Here is a 19,949-nt window from a genome sequence, read left to right as displayed (position 1 = left end):
ATGCGTGTAACGTCGAACAACCCGTCTGAAAAAAATTGGTGCGACACGAGGACTTCCCAGGAGTTAACCCATCCGAGTACTAATCTCGCCCAAGCACACTTCACTGCGGAGTTCTGATGGGATCCGGTGCATTAGTGCTGGTATGATCCCACCTGTTTAATTTTGCGCTGCAAATACATAAACTCATTGCCCTTTCTTCCCCCTCCCGTCATTTGTTTCCTTGTGCGTGCGCACTGTACCTCCCGTTCTCGTTCTAATATCAAGTAAAATGCTATAGCGCCGTGACTCACATTTGCGAATAAACCTGAGGACCATAATTCAAGTCGCGCGTAACGTCGAAAGAATCATCTGCAAAAAAATGGGTGCAACACAAGGACTTCCTAAGAAAATGGGTGAAATATAAGGACTTCGCAGGAGGTCACCCATCCTAGTGCTACTCTCGCCCAAGCACAATTTACTTGCAGAGTTCTGATAGAATCCGATGCATTGGTGCTGGTATGATTGCTCATGTTTCTTTCTACGCTGCAAATGCATACACTTTTTCTCCCTCCATCCCCCCTCCCGTCTTTTGTTTCCTTGTGCCTGCGCACTGCACCTCCCGTGCTCGTTCTAATATCAAGTAAAATGCTACGGTGCCGTGACTCACATTTGCGAATAAACCTGAGGACCATAATTCATGTCGTGCGTATCGTCGAAAGAATCATCTGCAAAAAAATGGTTGCAACACGAGAACTTCCTAAGAAAATGGGTGAAATAAAAGGACTTCGCAGGAGGTCACCCATCTTAGTGCTACTCTCGCCCAAGCACCCTTAACTTGCGGAGTTCTGATAGAATCCGTTGCATTGGTGCTGGTATGATTGCTCATGTTTCTTTTTGCGCTGCAAATACATACACTTTTTCTCCCTCCATCCCCCCTCCCGTCATTTGTTTCCTTGTGCGTGCACTCTGCATCTCTCCTTTTCGTTCTAATATCGATTAAAATGCCCCTGCTTCTTGACTCACATTTGTGTATAAACTAGTGGACCCTAGTTCCAGTAGCGCATAACGTCGAACGACCTGTCTGAAAAAAAAATTAGTGCGACACAAGGACTTCCCAAGAGGTCACCCATCCGAGTACTACTCTCGCCCAAGCACACTTAACTGCGGAGTTCTGATGGGATCCGGTGCATTAGTGGTGGTATGATCGCACCTGATTAATTTTGCGCTGCAAATACATAAATTCCTTCTCCTTCTAATATCAAGTAAAATGCCACGGCTCCGTGACTCACATTTGCGAATAAACCTGCGGACCATAAATCAAGTCGCCCGTAACGTCGAAAGAATCATCTGCAAAAAGATGGGTGCAACACGAGGATCTCCCAAGAAAATGGGTGAAATATAAGGACTTCGCAGGAGGTCATCCATCCGAGTACTTTTCTCGCCCAAGCACCCTTAACTACGGAGTTCTGATAGAATCCGTTGCATTAGTGCTGGTATGATCCCTCATGTTTCATTCCGCACTGCAAATACATACATTCTTTCTCATTCTATCCCCCCTCCCGTCATTTGTTTTCTTGTGCGTGCACTCTGCATCTCTCTTTCTCGTTCTAATATCAAGTAATATGCCCCGGCACCGTGACTCACCTTTGCAAATGAACCAGCGGTTTATAATTCCATTCGCGCGTAACGTCGAACAACCCATCCGAAAAAAAAAAGGTGCAACACGAGGGCTTCCCAGGTAGTCACCCATCCGAGTACTACCCTCGCCCAAGCACACTTAACTGCGGAGTTCTGATGGGATCCGGAGCTTTGGTGCTGGTATGATCGCACCTATTTAATTTTCTGCTGTAAATACATACACTCCTTCTCCTTTCTTCCCCCTCCCGTCATTTGTTTCCTTGTGCGTTCACACTTCACCTCTCATTCTCGTTCTAATATCGATTAAAATGCCCCTGTTTCTGAACTCACATTTGCGTATAAACCAGCGGACCCTAGTTCCAGACGCGCGTAACGTCGAACGACCCGTCTGAAAAAAAAAATTAGTGCGACACGAGGACTTCCCGTGAGGTCACCCATCCGAGTACTAATCTCGCCCAAGCACACTTAACTGCGGAGTTCTGATGGGATCCGGTGCATTAGTGCTGGTATGATCGCACCGGTTTAATTTCGCGCTGTAAATACATAAACTCCGTCTCCTTTCTTCCCCCTCCCGTCATTTGTTTCCTTGTGCGTGCGCACTGCACCTCTCGTTCTCGTTTAAATATCAAGTAAAATGCCATGGTGCCGTGACTCACATTTGCGAATAAATTTGTGGACCATAATTAAAGTCGCGCGTAACATCGAACGGCACATCTGAAAAAAAGAAAATGGGTGCATCACGAAGACTTTACAAGAAAATGGGTGAAATATAAGGACTTCGCAGGAGGTAACCCATGCTAGTACTACTCTCGCCCAAGCACCCTTACCTACGGAGTTCTGATAGAATCCGTTGCATTAGTGCTGGTATGATCGCACCTGTTTCATTTCGTGCTGAAAATACATACACTCCTTCTCCTTCCCTCCCCCTCCCATCAATTGTTTCCTTGTGCGTTCACACTGCACCTCTCCTTCTCGTTCAAATATCAAGTAAAATGCCACGGCGCCGTGACTCACATTTGCGAATAAATCTGCGGACCATAATTAAAGTCGCGCGTAACGTCGAACGGCACATCTGAAAAAAAGAAAATGGGTGTAACACGAGAACTTCCCAAGAGGTAACCCATCATTGTACTACTTTTGCCAAAGCACACTTAACTGCGGAGTTCTGATGGGATCCGGTGCATTTGTGCTGGTATGATCGCACCCGTTTAATTCCGCGCTGCAAATACATAAACTCCTTCTCCTTTCTTCCCCCTCCCGTCATTTGTTTCCTTGTGCGTGCGCACTGCACCTCCCGTGCTCGTTCTGATATCAAGTAAAATGCTATGGTGCCGTGACTCATATTTGCGAATAAACTTGAGGACCATAATTCAAGTCGCGGGTATCGTCGAAAGAATCATCTGCAAAAAAATGGGTGCAACACGAGGACTTCCTAAGAAAATAGGTGAAATATAAGGACTTCGCAGGAGGTCACCCATCCTAGTGCTTCTCTCGCCCAAGCACCCTTAACTTGCGGAGTTCTGATAGAATCCGTTGCATTGGTGCTGGTATGATTGCTCATGTTTCATTCTGCGCTGCAAACATATACACTTTTTCTCCCTCCATCCCCCCTCCCGTCATTTGTTTCCTTGTGCGCCCCTCCCGTCATTTGTTTCCTTGTGCGTGCACTCTGCATCTCTCTTTCTCGTTCCAATATCAATTAAAATGCCCCTGCTTCTTGACTCACATTTGCGTATAAACCAGTGGACCCAAGTTTCAGTCGCGCGTAACGTCGAACGACCCGTCTGAAAAAAAAATTAGTGCAACACGAGGACTTCCCAGGAGCTCACCCATCCGAGTACTACTCTCGCCCAAGCACACTTAACTGCAGAGTTCTGATGGGATCCGGTGCATTAATGCTGGTATGATCGCACCTGTTTAATTTCGCGCTGCAAATACATAAATTCCTTCTCCTTTCTTCCCCCTCCCGTCATTTGTTTCCAAGTGCGTGCGCACTGCACCTCTCGTTCTCGTTCAAATATCAAGTACAATGCCACGACGCCGTGACTCACATTTGCGAATAAATCTTCGGACCATAATTAAAGTCGCGCGTAACGGCGAACGACACATCTGAAAAAAAAGAAAATGGGTGCAACACGAGAACTTCCCACGAGGTAATCCATCATTGTACTACTTTCACCAAAGCACACCTAACTGCGGAGTTCTGATGGGATCCGGTGCATTTGTGCTGGTATGATCGCACCTGTTTAATTTTGCGCTGCAAATACATAAACTCATTCCCATTTCTTCCCCCTCCCGTCATTTGTTTCCTTGTGCGTGCGCACTGCACCTCCCGTGCTCCTTCTAATATAAAGTAAAATGCTACGTTGCCGTGACTTACATTTGCGAATAAACCTGAGGACCATAATTCAAGTCGCGCGTATCGTCGAAAGAATCATCTGCAAAAAAATGGGTGCAACACGAGAACTTCCTAAGAAAATGGGTGAAATATAAGGACTTCGCAGGAGGTAACCCATGCTAGTACTACTCTCGCCCAAGCACCCTTACCTACGGAGTTATGATAGAATCCGTTGCATTAGTGCTGGTATGATCGCACCTGTTTCATTTCGTGCTGAAAATACATACACTCCTTCTCCTTCCCTCCCCCTCCCATCAATTGTTTCCTTGTGCGTTCACACTGCACCTCTCCTTCTCGTTCTAATATCGATTAAAATGCCCCTGCTTTTTTACTCACATTTGCGTATAAACCAGCGGAACCTAGTTCCAGTGGCGCGTAACGTCGAACGACTCGTCTGAAAAAAAATTGGTGCGACACGAGGACTTCGCAGGAGGTCACCCATCCGAGTACTACTCTCGCCCAAGCACACTTAACTGCGGAGTTCTGATGGGATCCGGTGCATTAGTGCTGGTATGATCACACCTGTTTAATTTCGCGCTGCAAATACATAAATTCCTTTTCCTTTCTTCCCCCTCCCCTCATTTGTTTCCAAGTGCGTGCGCACTGCACCTCTCGTTCTCGTTCAAATATCAAGTACAATGTCACGGCGCCGTGACTCACATTTGCGAATAAATCTGCGGACCATAATTAAAGTCGCGCGTAACGTCGAACGACACATCTGAAAAAAAAAATGGGCGCAACACGAGAACTTCCCACGAGGTAACCCATCATTGTACTACTTTCAGCAAAGCACACTTAACTGCGGAGTTCTGATGAGATCCGGTGCATTTGTGCTGGTATGATCGCACCTGTTTAATTTTGCGCTGCAAATACATAAACTCATTCCCCTTTCTTCCCCCTCCCGTCATTTGTTTCCTTGTGCTGCGCACTGCACCTCCCGTGCTCCTTCTAATACAAAGTAAAATGCTACGGTGCCGTGACTCACATTTGCGAATAAACCTGAGGGCCATAATTCAAGTCGCGCGTATCGTCGAAAGAATCATCTGCAAAAAAATGGGTGCAACACAAGGACTTCCTAAGAAAATTTGTGAAATATAAGGATTTCGCAGGAGGTCACCCATCCTAGTGCTACTCTCGCCCAAGCACCCTTAACTTGGGGAGTTCTGATAGAATCCGTTGCATTGGTGCTGGTATGATTGCTCATGTTTCATTCTGCGCTGCAAATACATACACTTTTTCACCCTCCATCCCCCCTCCCGTCATTTGTTTCCTTGTGCGTGCGCACTGCACCTCCCGTGCTCGTTCTAATATAAAGTAAAATGCTACGGTGCCGTGACTTACATTTGCGAATAAACCTGAGGACCATAATTCAAGTCGAGCGTATCGTCGAAAGAATCATCTGCAAAAAAATGGGTGCAACACGAGGACTTCCTAAGAAAATGGGTGAAATATAAGGACTTCGCAGGAGGTCACCCATCCTAGTGCTACTCTCGCCCAAGCACCCTTAACTTGCGGAGTTCTGATAGAATCCGTTGCATTGGTGCGGGTATGATTGCTCATGTTTCATTCTGCGCTGCAAATACATACACTTTTTCTCCCTTCATCCCCCCTCCCGTCATTTGTTTCCTTGTGCGTGCGCACTGCACCTCTCGTTCTCGTTCAAATATCAAGTAAAATGCCACGGCGCCGTGACTCACATTTGCGAAAAAATCTGCGGACCATAATTAAAGTCGCGCGTAATGTCGAACGGCACATCTGAAAAAAAGAAAATGGGTGCGACACGAGAACTTCCCAGGAGGTAACCCATCATTGTACTACTTTCGCCAAAGCACACTTAACTGCGGAGTTCTGATGGGATCTGGTGCATTTGTGCTGGTGTGACCGCACCTGTTTAATTTTGTGCTGAAAATACATACACTCCTTCTTCCCTCCCCCCCTCCCATCATTTGTTTCCTTGTGCGTTCACACTGCACCTCTCCTTCTCGTTCTAATATCGATTAAAATGCCCCTGATTCTTGACTCACATTTGCATATAAACCAGCGGACCATAGTTCCAGTCGCGCGTAACGTCGAACAACCCATCTGAAAAAAAATTGTTGCGATACGAGGACTTCCCAAGAGGTCACCCATCCTTGTACTACTCTCGCCAAAGTACACTTAACTGCAGAGTTCTGATGGGATCCAGTGCATTAGTGCTGGTATGATGCCACTTGTTTAATTTTGCGCTTCAAATACATACACTCCCTCTCTTTTCATCCTCATCCCGTAATTTGTTTCCTTGTGCGTGCGCACTGCACTTCCCGTCCTCGTTCTAATATCAAGTAAAATGCAACGGCGCCGTGACTCACATTTGCGAATAAACCTGCAGACTATAAATCAAGTCGCGCGTAACGTCGAAAGAATCATCTGCAAAAAGATGGGTGCAACACGAGGACCACCAAAGAAAATGGGTGAAATATAAGGACTTCGCAGGAGGTCACCCATCCGAGTACTTTTCTCGCCCAAGCACCCTTAACTGCGGAGTTCTGATAGAATCCGTTGCATTAGTGCTGGTATGATCCCTCATGTTTTATTCTGCACTGCAAATACATACACTCTTTCTCCTTCCAACTCCCCTCCCGTCATTTGTTTCCTTGTGCGTGCACTCTGCATCTCTCTTTCTCGTTCTAATATCAAGTAATATGCCCCGGCACCGTGACTCACCTTTGCAAATGAACCAGCGGTTTATAATTCCATTCGCGCGTAACGTCGAACAACCCATCCGAAAAAAGAAATAGGTGCAACACGAGGGCTTCCCAGGTGGTGACCCATCCGAGTACTACTCTCGCCCAAGCACACTTAACTGCGGAGTTCTGATGGGATCCGGAGCTTTAGTGCTGGCATGATCGCACCTTTTTAATTTCGCGCTGCAAATACATACACTCCTTCTCCTTTCTTCCCCCTCCCGTCATTTGTTTCCTTGTGCGTTCACACTTCACCTCTCATTCTCGTTCTAATATCGATTAAAATGCCCCTGCTTCTTGACTCACATTTGCGTATAAACCAGCGGACCCTAGTTCCAGACGCGCGTAACATCGAACGACCCGTCTGAAAAAAAATTGGTGCGACACGAGGACTTCCCAGGAGGTCACCCATCCGAGTACTAATCTCGCCAAAGCACACTTCACTGCGGAGTTCTGATGGGATCCGGTGCATTAGTGCTGGTATGATCGCACCTGTTTAATTTTGCGCTACAAATACATAAACTTATTCCCCTTTCTTCCTCCTCCCGTCATTTGTTTCCTTGTGCGTCCGCACTGCACCTCCCGTTCTCGTTCTAATATCAAGTAAAATGCTACAGCGCCGTGACTCACATTTGCGAATAAACCTGAGGCGCATAATTCAAGTCGCGCGTAACATCGAAAGAATCATCTGCAAAAAAATGGGTGCAACACGAGGACTTCACAAGAAAATGGGTGAAATATAAGGACTTCGCAGGAGGTAACCCATGCTAGTACTACTCTCGCCCAAGCATCCTTACCTACGGAGTTCTGATAGAATCCGTTCCATTTGTGCTGGTATGATCGCACCTGTTTCATTTCGCGCTGCAAAAACATACACTCCTTCTCCTTTCTTCCCCCTCCCGTCATTTGTTTCCTTGTGCGTGCGCACTGCACCTCTCGTTCTTGTTCAAATATCAAGTAAAATGCCACGGCGCCGTGACTCACATTTGCGAATAAATCTGCGGACCATAATTAAAGTCGCGCGTAACGTCGAACGGCACATCTGAAGAAAAGAAAATGGGTGCAACACGAGAACTTCGCAGGAGGTAACCCATCATTGTACTACTTTCGCCAAAGCACACTTAACTAAGGAGTTCTGATGGGATCCGGTGCATTTGTGCTGGTGTGACCGCACCTGTTTAATTTGGTGCTGAAAATACATACACTCCTTCTTCCCTCCCCCCCTCCCATCATTTATTTCCTTGTGCGTTCACACTGCACCTCTCATTCTCATTCTAATATCGATTAAAATGCCCCTGCTTCTTGCCTCACAATTGCGTATAAACCAGCGGACCCCAGTTCCAGTCGCGCATAATGTTGAACGACCCGTCTGAAAAAAAATTGGTACGACACGAGGACTTCCCAGGAGGTCACCCATCCGAGTACTACTCTCGCCCGAGCACACTTAACTGCGGAGTTCTGATGGGATCTGGTGCATTAGTGCTGGTATGATCGCACCAGTTTAATTTTGCGTTGCAAATACATAAACTCCTTATCCTTTCTTCCCCTTCCCGTCATTTGTTTCCTTGTGCGTGCGCACTGCACCTCCCGTGCTCGTTCTAATATCAAGTAAAATGCTACGGTGCCGTGACTCACATTTGCGAATAAACCTGAGGACCATAATTCAAGTCGCGCGTATTGTCGAAAGAATAATCTGCAAAAAAATGGGTACAACACGAGGACTTCCTAAGAAAAAGGGTGAAATATAAGGACTTCGCAGGAGGTCACCCATCCTAGTGCTACTCTCGCCCAAGCACCCTTAACTTGGGGAGTTCTGATAGAATCCGTTGCATTGGTGCTGGTATGATTGCTCATGTTTCATTCTGCGCTGCAAATACATACACTTTTTCTCCCTCCATCCCCCTTCCCGTCATTTGTTTCCTTGTGCGTGCACTCTGCATCTCTCCTTCTCGTTCTAATATCGATTAAAATGCCCCTGCTTCTTGACTCACATTTGCATATAAACCAGTGGACCCTCGTTAAAGTCGCGCTTAACGTCGAACGACCCGTCTGAAAAATAAAATTAGTGCGACACGAGGACTTCCCAGGAGGTCACCCATTCGAGTACTACTCTCGCCCAAGCACAATTAACTGCGGAGTTCTGATGGGATCCGGTGCATTAGTGCTGGTATGATCGCACACGTTTAATTTTGCGCTGCAAATACATAAACTCTTTCTCCTTCCATCCCCCCTCCCGTCATTTGTTTCCTTGTGCGTGCACTTTGCATCTCTCTTTCTCGTTCTAATATTAAGTAATATGCCCCGGCACCGTGACTCACCTATGCAAATGAACCAGCAGTTTATAATTCCATTCGCGCGTAACGTCGAACAACCCATCCGAAAAAAAATAGGAGCAACACGGGGGCTTCCCAGGTGGTCACCCATCCAAGTACTACTCTCGTCCAAGCAAACTTAACTGCGGAGTTCTGATGGGATCCGGAGCTTTTGTGCTGGTATGATCGCACCTATTTAATTTTGCGCTGCAAATACATACACTCCTTCTCTTTTCTTCCCCCTCCCGTCATTTGTTTTTGTGCGTTCACACTTCACCTTTCATTCTCGTTCTAATATCGATTGAAATGCCCCTGCTTCTTGACTCACATTTGCGTATAAACCAGCGGACCCTAGTTCCAGACGCGCGTAACGTCGAACAACCCGTCTGAAAAAAAATTGGTGCGACTCGAGGACTTCCCAGGAGGTCAACCATCAGAGTACTAATTTCGCCAATCACACTTAACTGCGGAGTTCTGATGGGATCCGGGGCTTTAGTGCTGGTATGATCGCACCTGTTTAATTTCGCACTGCAAATACATACACTCCTTTGCCTTTCTTCCCCCTCCCGTCATTTGTTTTCATGTGCGTTCACACTTCACTTCTCATTCTCGTTCTAATATCGATTAAAATGCCCCAGCTTCATGACTCACATTTGCGTATAAACATGCGGACCCTAGTTCCAGACGCGTGTAACGTCGAACGACCGGTCTGAAAAAAAAAAATTGGTGCGACACGAGGACTTCACAAGAAAATTATTGAAATATAAGGACTTCGCAGGAGATAACCCATGCTAGTACTACTCTCGCTCAAGTACCCTTACCTACGGAGTTCTGATATAATCCGTTGCATTAGTGCTGGTATGATCGCACCTGTTTCATTTCGTGCTGAAAATACATACACTCCTTCTCCTTCCCTCCGCCTCCCATCAATTGTTTCCTTGTGCGTTCACACTGCACCTCTCGTTCTCGTTCTAATATCGATTAAAATGCCCCTACTTTTTGATTCACATTTGAGTATAAACCAGCGGACCCTAGTTCAAGTTGCGCGTAACGTCGAACGACCCGTCTGAAAAAAAATTGGTGCGACACGAGGACTTCCCAGGAGGTCACCCATCCGAGTACTACTCTCGCCCAAGCACACTTCACTGTGGAGTTCTGATGGGATCCGGTGCATTAGTGCTGGTATGATCACACCCGTTTAATTCCGCGCTGCAAATACATAAACTCCTTCTCCTTTCTTCCCCCTCCCGTCATTTGTTTCCTTGTGCGTGCGCACTGCACCTCCCGTGCTCGTTCTAATATCAAGTAAAATGCTACGGTGCCGTGACTCACATTTGCGAATAAACCTGAGGACCATAATTCAAGTCGCGCGTATCGTCGAAAGAATCATCTGCAAAACAATGGGTGCAACACGAGGACTTCCTAAGAAAATGGGTAAAATATAAGGACTTCGCAGGAGGTCACCCATCCTAGTGCTACTCTCGCCCAAGCACCCTTAACTTGCGGAGTTCTGATAGAATCCGTTGCATTGGTGCTGGTATGATTGCTCATGTTTCATTCTGCGCTGCAAATACATACACTTTTTCTTCCTCCATCCCCCCTCCCGTCATTTGTTTCCTTGTGCGTGCACTTTGCATCTCTCTTTCTCGTTCTAATATCGATTAATATGCCCTTGCTTCTTGACTCACATTTGCGTATAAACCAGTGGACCCTAGTTCCAGTCGCTCGTAACGTCGAACGACCCATCTGAAAAAAAAATTAGTGCGACACGAGGACTTCCCAAGAGGTCACACATCCGAGTACTACACTCGCCCAAGCACACTTAACTGCGGAGTTCTGATGGGATCCGGTGCAATAGTGCTGGTATGATCGCACCCATTTAATTTCGCGCTGCAAATACATAAACTCTTTCTCCTTCCATCCCCCCTCCCGTCATTTGTTTCCTTGTGCGTGCACTTTGCATCTCTCTTTCTCGTTCTCGTTCAAATATCAAGTAAAATGCCACGGCGCCGTGACTCACATTTGCGAATAAATCTGCGAACCATAATTAAAGTCGCGCGTAACGTCGAACGACACATCTGAAAAAAAGAAAATGGGTGCAACACGAGAACTTCCCAGGAGGTAACCCATCATTGTACTACTTTCGCCAAAGCACACTTAACTACGGAGTTCTGATGGGATCCGTTGCATTTGTGTTGGTTTGATCGCACCCTTTTAATTTCGCGCTGCAAATACATAAACTCCTTCTCCTTTCTTCCCCCTCCCGTCATTTGTTTCCTTGTGCGTGCGCACTGCACCTCCCGTTCTCGTTCTAATATCAAGTAAAATGCTATGGTGGCGTGACTCAAATTTGCCAATAAACCTGAGGACCATAATTCAAGTCGCGCGTATCGTCGAAAGAATCATCTGCAAAAAAATGGGTGCAACACGAGGACTTCCTAAGAAAATGGGTGAAATATAAGGATTTCTTAGGAAGTCACCCATCCTAGTGCTACTCTCGCCCAAGAACCTTTAACTGGCGGAGTTCTGATAGAATTCGTTGCATTGGTGCTGGTATGATTGCTCATGTTTCATTCTGTGCTGCGAATACATATACTTTTTCTACCTCCATCCCCCCTCCCGTCATTTGTTTCCTTGTGCGTGCACTCTGCATCTCTCTTTCTCGTTCTAATATCGATTAAAATGCCCCTGCTTCTTGACTCACATTTGAGTATAAACCAGTGGACCCTTGTTCCAGTCGCGCGTAACGTCGAACGACCCGTCTGAAAAAAAAATTAGTGCGACACGAGGACTTCCCAAGAGGTAACCCATTCGACTACTACTCTCGCCCAAGCACACTTAACTGCGGAGTTCTGATGGAATCCGGTGCATTAGTGCTGGTATGATCGAACCTATTTAATTTCGCGCTGCAAATACATAAACTCCTTCTCCCTTATTCCCCCTCCCGTTATTTATTTCCTTGTGCGTGCGCACTGCACCTCCCGTTCTCGTTCTAATATCAAGTAAAATTATACAGCGCCGTGACTCACATTTGCGAATAAACCTGAGGCGCATAATTCAAGTCGCGCGTAACATCGAAAGAATCATCTGCAAAAAAATGGGTGCAACACGAGGACTTCACAAGAAAATGGGTGAAATATAAGGACTTCGCAGGAGGTAACCCATGCTAGTACTACTCTCCCCCAAGCACCCTTACCTACGGAGTTCTAATAGAATCCGTTGCATTAGTGCTGGTATGATCGCACCTGTTTCATTTCTTGCTGAAAATACATACACTCCTTCTCCTTCCTTCCCCCTCCCATCAATTGTTTCCTTGTGCGTTCACACTGCACCTCTCCTTCTCGTTATAATATCGATTAAAATGCCCCTGCTTCTTGACTCACATTTGCGTATAAACCAGCGGACACTAGTTCTAGTCGCGCGTAACGTCGAACGACCCGTCTGAAAAAAAATTGGTGCGACACGAGGACTTCCCAGGAGGTCACCAATCCGAGTACTACTCTCGCCAAAGCACACTTAACTACGGAGTTCTGACGGGATCCGGTGCATTAGTGCTGGTATGATCGCACCCCTTTAATTCCGCGCTGCAAATACATAAACTCCTTCTCCTTTCTTCCCCCTCCTGTCATTTGTTTCCTTGTGCGTGCGCACTGCACCTCCCGTGCTCCTTCTAATATAAAGTAAAATACTACGGTGCCGTGACTCACATTTTATGAATAAACCTGAGGACCATAATTCAAGTCGCGCGTATCGTCAAAAGAATCATCTGCAAAAAAATGGGTGGAACACGAGGACTTCCTAAGAAAATGGGTGAAATATAAGGACTTCGCATGAGCTCACCCATTCTAGGGCTACTCTCGCCCAAGCACCCTCAACTTGCGGAGTTCTGATAGAATCCGTTGCATTGGTGCTGGTATGATTGCTCATGTTTCATTCTGCGCTGCAAATACATACACTTTTTCTCCCTCCATCCCCCCTCCCGTCATTCGTTTCCTTGTGCGTGTACTCTGCATCTCTCCTTCTCGTTCTAATATCGATTAAAATGCCCCTGCTTCTTGACTCACATTTGCGTATAAACCAGTGGACCCTAGTTCTAGTCGCGCGTAACGTCGAACGACCCGTCTGAAAAAAAAAATTAGTGCACACGAGGACTTCCCAAGAGGTCTCCCATCCGAGTACTACTCTCGCCCAAACACACTTAACTGCAGAGTTTTGACGGGATCCGGTGCATTAGTGCTGGTATGATCGCACCCGTTTAATTCCACGCTGCAAATACATAAACTCCTTCTCCTTTCTTCCCCCTCCCGTCATTTGTTTCCTTGTGCGTGCGCACTGCACCTCCCGTGCTCGTTCAAATATCAAGTAAAATGCTACGGTGCCATGACTCACATTTGCGAATAAACCTGAGGACCATAATTCAAGTCGCGCGTATCGTCGAAAGAATCATCTGCAAAAAAATGGGTGCAACATGAGGACTTCCTAAGAAAATGGGTGAAATATAAGGACTTCGCAGGAAGTCACCCATCCTAGTGCTACTCTCGCCCAAGCACCTTTAACTCGCGGAGTTCTGATAGAATCCGTTGCATTGGTGCTGGTATGATTGCTCATGTTTCATTCTGCGCTGCGAATACATATACTTTTTCTACCTCCATCCCCCCTCGCGTCATTTGTTTCCTTGTGCGCGCACTCTGCATCTCTCTTTCTCGTTCTAATATCGATTAAAATGCCCCTGCTTCTTGACTCACATTTGCGTATAAACCAGTGGACCCTTGTTCCAGTCGTGCGTAACGTCGAACGACCCGTCTGAAAAAAAAATTAGTGCGACACGAGGACTTCCTAGGAGGTCACCAATCCGAGTACTACTCTCGCCAAGGCACACATAACTGCGGAGTTCTGATGGGATCTGGTGCATTAGTGCTGGTATGATCGCACCTGTTTAATTTTGGGCTGCAAATACATAAACTCATTCCCCTTTCTTCCCCCTCCCGTCATTTGTTTCGTTGGGCGTGCGCACTGCACCTCCCGTTCTCGTTCTAATTTCAAGTAAAATGCCACGGCGCCGTGACTCATATTTGCGAATAAATCTGTGGACCATAATTAAAGTCGCGCGTAAGGTCGAAAGAATCATCTGCAAAAAAATGGGTGCAACACGAGGACTTCACAAGAAAATGGGTGAAATATAAGGACTTCGCAGGAGGTAACCCATGCTAGTACTACTCTCCCCCAAGCACCCTTACCTACGGAGCTCTGATAGAATCCGTTGCATTAGTGCTGGTATGATCGCACCTGTTTCATTTCTTGCTGAAAATACATACACTCCTTCTCCTTCCTTCCCCCTCCCATCAATTGTTTCCTTGTGCGTTCACACTGCACCTCTCCTTCTCGTTCTAATATCGATTAAAATGCCCCTGCTTCTTGACTCACATTTGCGTATAAACAAGCGGACCCTAATTCCTGTCGCGCGTAACGTCGAACGACCCGTCTGAAAAAAAATTGGTGCGACACGAGGACTTCCCAGGAGGTCACCAATCCGAGTACTACTCTCGCCAAAGCACACTTAACTGCGGAGTTCTGACGGGATCCGGTGCATTAGTGCTGGTATGATCGCACCCGTTTAATTCCGCGCTGCAAATACATAAACTCCTTCTCCTTTCTTCCCCCTCCTATCATTTGTTTCCTTGTGCGTGCGCACTGCACCTCCCGTGCTCGTTCTAATATCAAGTAAAATGCTACGGTGCCGTGACTCACATTTGTGAATAAACCTGAGGACCATAATTCAGGTCGCGCGTATCGTCGAAAGAATCATCTGCAAAAAAATGGGTGGAACACGAGGACTTCCTAAGAAAATGGGTGAAATATAAGGACTTCGCATGAGCTCACCCATTCTAATGCTACTCTCGCCCAAGCACCCTCAACTTGCGGAGTTCTGATAGAATCCGTTGCATTGGTGCTGGTATGATTGCTCATGTTTCATTCTGCGCTGCAAATACATACACTTTTTCTCCCTCCATCCCCCCTCCCGTTATTTGTTTCCTTGTGCGTGCACTCTGCATCTCTCCTTCTCGTTCTAATATCGAATAAAATGCCCCTGCTTCTTGACTCACATTTGCGTATAAACAAGTGGACCCTAGTTCCAGTCGCGCGTAACGTTGAACGAACCGTCTGAAAAAAAAATTAGTGCGACACGAGGACTTCCCAGGAGGACACCCATCCGAGTACTACTCTCGCCCAAGAACTCTTAACTGTGGAGTTCTGATGGGATCCGGTGCATTAGTGCTGGTATGATCGCACCTGTTTAATTTCGCGCTGCAAATACATAAACTCCTTCTCCTTTCTTCCCCCTCCCTTCATTTGTTTCCTTGTGCGTGCGAACTGCACCTCCCGTGCTCGTTCTAATATCAAGTAAAATGCTACGGTGTCGTGACTCACATTTGCGAATAAACCTGAGGACCATAATTAAAGACGCGCGTAACGTCGAACGACACGTATGAAAAAAAGAAAATGGGTGCAACACGAGAACTTCCCAGGAGGTAACCCATCATTGTACTACTTTCGCCAAAGCACACTTAACTGCGGAGTTCTGATGGGATCCGGTGCATTAGTGCTGGTATGATCGCACCTGTTTAATTTCGCGCTGCAAATACATAAACTCCTTCTCCTTTCTTCCCCCTCCCGTCATTTGTTTCCTTGTGCGCGCGAACTGCACCTCCCGTGCTCCTTCTAATATCAAGTAAAATGCTACGGTGTCGTGACTCACATTTGCGAATAAACCTGAGGACCATAATTCAAGTCGCGCGTATCGTCGAAAGAATCATCTGCAAAAAAATGGGTGCAACACGAGGACTTCACAAGAAAATGGGTGAAATATAAGGACTTCGCAGGAGGTAACCCATGCTAGTACTACTCTCGCCCAAGCACCCTTACTTATGGAGTTCTGAGAGAATCCGTTGCATTGGTGCTGGTATGATCGCACCTGTTTCATTTGGTGCTGAAAATACATACACTCCTTCTCCTTCCCTCCCATCAATTGTTTCCTTGTGCGTTCACACTGCACCTCTCCTTCTCGTTCTAATATCGATTAAAATGCCCCTTCTTCTTGACTCACATTTGCGTATAAACCAGCGGACCCTAGTTCCAGTCGTGCGTAACGTCGAATGACCCGTCTGAAAAAAAATTGGTGCGACACGAGAACTTCCCAGGAGGTCACCCATCCGAGTACTACTCTCGCCCAAGCACACATAACTGCGGAGTTCTGATGGGATCCGGTGGATTAGTGCTGGTATGATCGCACCCGTTTAATTCCGCACTGTAAATACATAAACTCCTTCTCCTTTCTTCCCCCTCCCATCATTTGTTTCCTTGTGCGTGCGCACTGCACCTCCCGTGCTAGTTCTAATATCAGGTAAAATGCTACGGTGCCGTGACTCACTTTTGCGAATAAACCTGAGGACCATAATTCAAGTCGCGCGTATCGTCGAAAGAATCATCTGCAAAAAAATGGGTGCAATACGAGGACTTCCTATGAAAATGGGTGAAATATAAGGACTTCGCAGGAGGTCACCCATCCTAGTGCTAGTCTTGCCCAAGGACCCTTAACTTGCGGAGTTCTGATAGAATCCGTTGCATTGGTTCTGGTATGATTGCTCATCTTTCATTCTGCGCTGCAAATACATACACTTTTTCTCCCTCCATCCCCCCTCCCGTCATTTGTTTCCTTGTGCGTGCACTCTGCATCTCTCCTTCTCGTTCTAATATCGATTAAAATGCCCCTGCTTCTTGACTCACCTTTGCGTATAAACCAATGGACCCTAGTTCCAGTTGCGCGTAACGTCGAACGACCCGTCTGAAAAAAAAAATTAGTGCGACACGAGGACTTCCCAGGATGTCACCCATCCGAGTACTACTCTCGCCCAAGCACACTTAATTGCGGAGTTCTAATGGGATCCGGAGCATTAGTGCTGGTATGATCGCACCTGTTTAATTTTGCGCTGCAAATACATAAACTCCTTCTCATTTCTTCCCCCTCCCGTCATTTGTTTCCTTGTGCGTGCGCACTGCACCTCTCGTTCTCGTTCAAATATCAAGTAAAATGCCACGGCGCCGTGACTCACAATTGCGAATAAATCTGCGGACCATAATTAAAGTCGCGCGTAACGTCGAACGGCACATCTGAAAAAAAGAAAATGGATGCAACACGAGAACTTCCCAGGAGGTAACCCATCATTGTACTACTTTCGCCAAAGCACACTTAACTGCGGAGTTCTGATGGGATCCGGTGCATTTGTGCTGGTGTGACCGCACCTGTTTAATTTTGTGCTGAAAATACATACACTCCTTCTTCCCTTCCCCCCTCCCATCATTTGTTTCCTTGTGCATTCACACTTCACCTCTCATTCTCGTTCTAATATCGATTAAAATGCCCCTGCTTCTTGACTCACATTTGCGTATAAACCAGCGGACCCTAGTTCCAGACGCGCGTACCGTTGAACGACCCGTCTGAAAACAAATTAATGTGACACGAGGACTTCCCAGGAGGTTACCCATCCGAGTACTAATCTCGCCCAAGCACACCTCACTGCGGAGTTCTGATGGGATCCGGTGCATTAGTGCTGGTATGATGGCACCTGTTTAATTTCGCACTGCAAATACATAAACTCATTCCCCTTTCTTCCCCCTCCCGTCATTTGTGTCCTTCTGCGTGCGCACTGAACCTCCCGTTCTCGTTCTAATATCAAGTAAAATGCTACAGCGCCGAGAATCACATTTGCGAATAAACCTGAGGACCATAATTCAAGTCGCGCGTAACGTCGAAAGAATCATCTACAAAAAAATGGGTGTAACACGTGGACTTCACAAGAAAATGGGTGAAATATAAGGACTTCGGAGAAGGTAACCCATGCTAGTACTACTCTCACCCAAGCACCCTTACCTACGGAGTTCTGATAGAATCCGTTGAATTAGTGCTGGTATGATCGCACCTGTTTCATTTCGTGCTGAAAATACAAACACTCCTTCTCCTTCCCTCCCCCTCGCATCAATTGTTTCCTTGTGCGTTCACACTGCACCTCTCTTTCTCGTTCTAATATCGATTAAAATGCCCCTGCTTCTTGACTCACATTTCCGTATAAACCAGTGGACCCTAGTTCCAGTCGCGCGTAACGTCGAACGACCCGTCTGAAAAAAAATTGGTGCGACACTAGGACTTCCCAGGAGGTCACCCATCCGAGTACTACTCTCGCCCAAACACACTTAACTGCGGAGTTCTGATGGGATCCGGTGCATTAGTGCTGGTATGATCGCACCTGTTTAATTCCGCGGTGCAAATACATAAACTCCTTCTCCTTTCTTCCCCCTCCCGTCATTTGTTTCCTTGTGCGTGCGCACTGCACCTCTCGTTCTCGTTCAAATATCAGGTAAAATGCCACGGCGCCGTGACTCACATTTGCGAATAAATCTGCGGACCATAATTAAAGTCGCGCATAACGTCGAACGGCACATCTGAAAAAAAGAAAATGGGTGCAACACGAGAACTTCCCAGGAGGTAACCCATCATTGTACTACTTTCGCCAAAGCACACTTAACTGCGGAGTTCTGATGGGATCCGGTGCATTTGTTCTGGTGTGACCGCACCTGTTTAATTTCGTGCTGAAAATACATACACTCCTTCTTCCCTCTCCCCCTCCCATCATTTGTTTCCTTGTGCGTTCACACTTCAGCTCTCCTTCTCGTTCTAATATCGATTAAAATACCCCTTATTCTTTACTCACATTTGCGTATAAACCAACGGACCATAGTTCGAGTCGCGCGTATTGTCGAACGACCCGTCTGAAAAAAAATTGGTACAACACAAGGACTTCCCAGGAGATCACCCATCCGAGTACTACTCTCGCCCACGCACACTTAACTGCAGAGTTCTGATGGGATCCAGTGCATTAGTGCTGGTATGATCGCACCCGTTTAATTTCGCGCTCCAAATACATAAACTCCTTCTCCTTTCTTCCCCCTCCCGTCATTTGTTTCCTTGTGCGTGCGCACTGCACCTCCCGTGCTCGTTCTAATATCAAGTAAAATACTACGGTGCCGTGAGTCACATTTGCGAATAGACCTGAGGACCATAATTCAAGTCGCGCGTAACGTCGAAAGAATCATCTGCAAAAAAATGGGTGCAACACGAGAACTTCACAAGAAAATGGGTGAAATATAAGGACTTCGCAGGAGGTAACCCATGCTAGTACTACTCTCGCCCAAACACCATTACCTACGGAGTTCTTATAGAATCCGTTGTATTAGTGCTGGTATGATCGCACCTGTTTCATTTCGTGCTGAAAATATATACACTCCTTCTCCTTCCCTCCCCCTTCCATCAATTGTTTCCTTCTGCGTTCACACTGCACCTCTCCATCTCGTTCTAATATCGATTAAAATGCCCCTGCTTCTTAACTCACATTTGCATATAAACCAGCGGACCCCAGTTCCAGTCGCGCGTAACTTCGAATGACCCGTCTGAAAAAAAATTGGTGCGACACGAGGACTTCCCAAGAGGTCACCCATCCGAGTACCACTCTCGCCCAAGCACACTTAACTGCGGAGTTCTGATGGGATCCGGTGCATTAGTGCTGGTTTGATCGCACCCGTTTAATTTCGCGTTGCAAATACATACACTCCTTCTCCTTTCTTCCCCCTCCCGTCATTTGTTTCCTTGTGTGTTCACACTTCACCTCTCATTCTCGTTCTAATATCGATTAAAATGCCCCTGCTTCTTGACTCACATTTGTGTATAAACCAGCGGACCCTAGTTCCAAACGCGCGTAACGTCGAACGACCCGTCTGAAAAAAAATTGGTGCGACACGAGGACTTCACAAGAAAATGGATGAAATATAAGGACTTCACAGGAGGTA

General features: G+C 46.6%; 11 non-coding genes and 24 pseudogenes across 11 annotated transcripts; all 35 read right to left on the bottom strand.

The window, feature by feature from the left end:
- Positions 1-35: 35 nt before the first annotated feature.
- LOC148260003 (5S ribosomal RNA) lies at positions 36-154 on the bottom strand (annotated as a pseudogene).
- A 918-nt stretch (positions 155-1,072) lies between these two features.
- On the bottom strand, positions 1,073-1,191 carry LOC148260002 (5S ribosomal RNA; annotated as a pseudogene).
- A 501-nt stretch (positions 1,192-1,692) lies between these two features.
- LOC148260001 (5S ribosomal RNA) lies at positions 1,693-1,811 on the bottom strand. Its single transcript, XR_015820456.1, has one exon. It is a non-coding gene; the product is annotated as a 5S ribosomal RNA (ribosomal RNA).
- A 207-nt stretch (positions 1,812-2,018) lies between these two features.
- LOC148260000 (5S ribosomal RNA) lies at positions 2,019-2,137 on the bottom strand. Its single transcript, XR_015821136.1, has one exon. It is a non-coding gene; the product is annotated as a 5S ribosomal RNA (ribosomal RNA).
- A 567-nt stretch (positions 2,138-2,704) lies between these two features.
- LOC148259999 (5S ribosomal RNA) lies at positions 2,705-2,823 on the bottom strand (annotated as a pseudogene).
- A 590-nt stretch (positions 2,824-3,413) lies between these two features.
- On the bottom strand, positions 3,414-3,532 carry LOC148259998 (5S ribosomal RNA; annotated as a pseudogene).
- A 210-nt stretch (positions 3,533-3,742) lies between these two features.
- LOC148259997 (5S ribosomal RNA) lies at positions 3,743-3,861 on the bottom strand (annotated as a pseudogene).
- A 559-nt stretch (positions 3,862-4,420) lies between these two features.
- On the bottom strand, positions 4,421-4,539 carry LOC148259996 (5S ribosomal RNA). Its single transcript, XR_015821141.1, has one exon. It is a non-coding gene; the product is annotated as a 5S ribosomal RNA (ribosomal RNA).
- Positions 4,540-4,746: 207 nt separating this feature from the next.
- LOC148259995 (5S ribosomal RNA) lies at positions 4,747-4,865 on the bottom strand (annotated as a pseudogene).
- Positions 4,866-5,785: 920 nt separating this feature from the next.
- LOC148259994 (5S ribosomal RNA) lies at positions 5,786-5,904 on the bottom strand (annotated as a pseudogene).
- An 885-nt stretch (positions 5,905-6,789) lies between these two features.
- Positions 6,790-6,908, bottom strand: LOC148259993 (5S ribosomal RNA). Its single transcript, XR_015821215.1, has one exon. It is a non-coding gene; the product is annotated as a 5S ribosomal RNA (ribosomal RNA).
- A 205-nt stretch (positions 6,909-7,113) lies between these two features.
- LOC148259992 (5S ribosomal RNA) lies at positions 7,114-7,232 on the bottom strand (annotated as a pseudogene).
- A 563-nt stretch (positions 7,233-7,795) lies between these two features.
- LOC148259991 (5S ribosomal RNA) lies at positions 7,796-7,914 on the bottom strand (annotated as a pseudogene).
- Positions 7,915-8,118: 204 nt separating this feature from the next.
- Positions 8,119-8,237, bottom strand: LOC148259990 (5S ribosomal RNA). Its single transcript, XR_015819809.1, has one exon. It is a non-coding gene; the product is annotated as a 5S ribosomal RNA (ribosomal RNA).
- Positions 8,238-8,800: 563 nt separating this feature from the next.
- On the bottom strand, positions 8,801-8,919 carry LOC148259989 (5S ribosomal RNA). The gene has a single exon (XR_015820307.1). It is a non-coding gene; the product is annotated as a 5S ribosomal RNA (ribosomal RNA).
- A 206-nt stretch (positions 8,920-9,125) lies between these two features.
- LOC148259988 (5S ribosomal RNA) lies at positions 9,126-9,244 on the bottom strand. Its single transcript, XR_015820140.1, has one exon. It is a non-coding gene; the product is annotated as a 5S ribosomal RNA (ribosomal RNA).
- Positions 9,245-9,447: 203 nt separating this feature from the next.
- LOC148259987 (5S ribosomal RNA) lies at positions 9,448-9,565 on the bottom strand (annotated as a pseudogene).
- A 562-nt stretch (positions 9,566-10,127) lies between these two features.
- On the bottom strand, positions 10,128-10,246 carry LOC148259986 (5S ribosomal RNA). Its single transcript, XR_015820765.1, has one exon. It is a non-coding gene; the product is annotated as a 5S ribosomal RNA (ribosomal RNA).
- A 562-nt stretch (positions 10,247-10,808) lies between these two features.
- LOC148259985 (5S ribosomal RNA) lies at positions 10,809-10,927 on the bottom strand (annotated as a pseudogene).
- A 216-nt stretch (positions 10,928-11,143) lies between these two features.
- Positions 11,144-11,262, bottom strand: LOC148259984 (5S ribosomal RNA; annotated as a pseudogene).
- Positions 11,263-11,824: 562 nt separating this feature from the next.
- Positions 11,825-11,943, bottom strand: LOC148259983 (5S ribosomal RNA; annotated as a pseudogene).
- A 559-nt stretch (positions 11,944-12,502) lies between these two features.
- On the bottom strand, positions 12,503-12,621 carry LOC148259982 (5S ribosomal RNA; annotated as a pseudogene).
- Positions 12,622-13,185: 564 nt separating this feature from the next.
- On the bottom strand, positions 13,186-13,303 carry LOC148259981 (5S ribosomal RNA; annotated as a pseudogene).
- A 562-nt stretch (positions 13,304-13,865) lies between these two features.
- Positions 13,866-13,984, bottom strand: LOC148259980 (5S ribosomal RNA; annotated as a pseudogene).
- Positions 13,985-14,543: 559 nt separating this feature from the next.
- Positions 14,544-14,662, bottom strand: LOC148259979 (5S ribosomal RNA; annotated as a pseudogene).
- Positions 14,663-15,224: 562 nt separating this feature from the next.
- Positions 15,225-15,343, bottom strand: LOC148259978 (5S ribosomal RNA; annotated as a pseudogene).
- Positions 15,344-15,552: 209 nt separating this feature from the next.
- On the bottom strand, positions 15,553-15,671 carry LOC148259977 (5S ribosomal RNA; annotated as a pseudogene).
- A 553-nt stretch (positions 15,672-16,224) lies between these two features.
- Positions 16,225-16,343, bottom strand: LOC148259976 (5S ribosomal RNA). The gene has a single exon (XR_015819952.1). It is a non-coding gene; the product is annotated as a 5S ribosomal RNA (ribosomal RNA).
- Positions 16,344-16,906: 563 nt separating this feature from the next.
- On the bottom strand, positions 16,907-17,025 carry LOC148259975 (5S ribosomal RNA; annotated as a pseudogene).
- Positions 17,026-17,234: 209 nt separating this feature from the next.
- On the bottom strand, positions 17,235-17,353 carry LOC148259974 (5S ribosomal RNA; annotated as a pseudogene).
- Positions 17,354-17,557: 204 nt separating this feature from the next.
- On the bottom strand, positions 17,558-17,676 carry LOC148259973 (5S ribosomal RNA; annotated as a pseudogene).
- A 559-nt stretch (positions 17,677-18,235) lies between these two features.
- Positions 18,236-18,354, bottom strand: LOC148259972 (5S ribosomal RNA). The gene has a single exon (XR_015820325.1). It is a non-coding gene; the product is annotated as a 5S ribosomal RNA (ribosomal RNA).
- A 209-nt stretch (positions 18,355-18,563) lies between these two features.
- On the bottom strand, positions 18,564-18,682 carry LOC148259971 (5S ribosomal RNA; annotated as a pseudogene).
- Positions 18,683-18,886: 204 nt separating this feature from the next.
- Positions 18,887-19,005, bottom strand: LOC148259970 (5S ribosomal RNA; annotated as a pseudogene).
- A 559-nt stretch (positions 19,006-19,564) lies between these two features.
- Positions 19,565-19,683, bottom strand: LOC148259969 (5S ribosomal RNA). Its single transcript, XR_015820482.1, has one exon. It is a non-coding gene; the product is annotated as a 5S ribosomal RNA (ribosomal RNA).
- Positions 19,684-19,949: the final 266 nt, after the last annotated feature.

This window comes from Carica papaya, chromosome 5 (assembly GCF_054855325.1).
Source record: "Carica papaya isolate Zhongbai chromosome 5, ASM5485532v1, whole genome shotgun sequence".
NCBI lineage: Eukaryota > Viridiplantae > Streptophyta > Magnoliopsida > Brassicales > Caricaceae > Carica > Carica papaya.
Note: the sequence above shows the minus strand (reverse complement) of the source record. Positions and strands in the feature narration are given on the sequence as shown.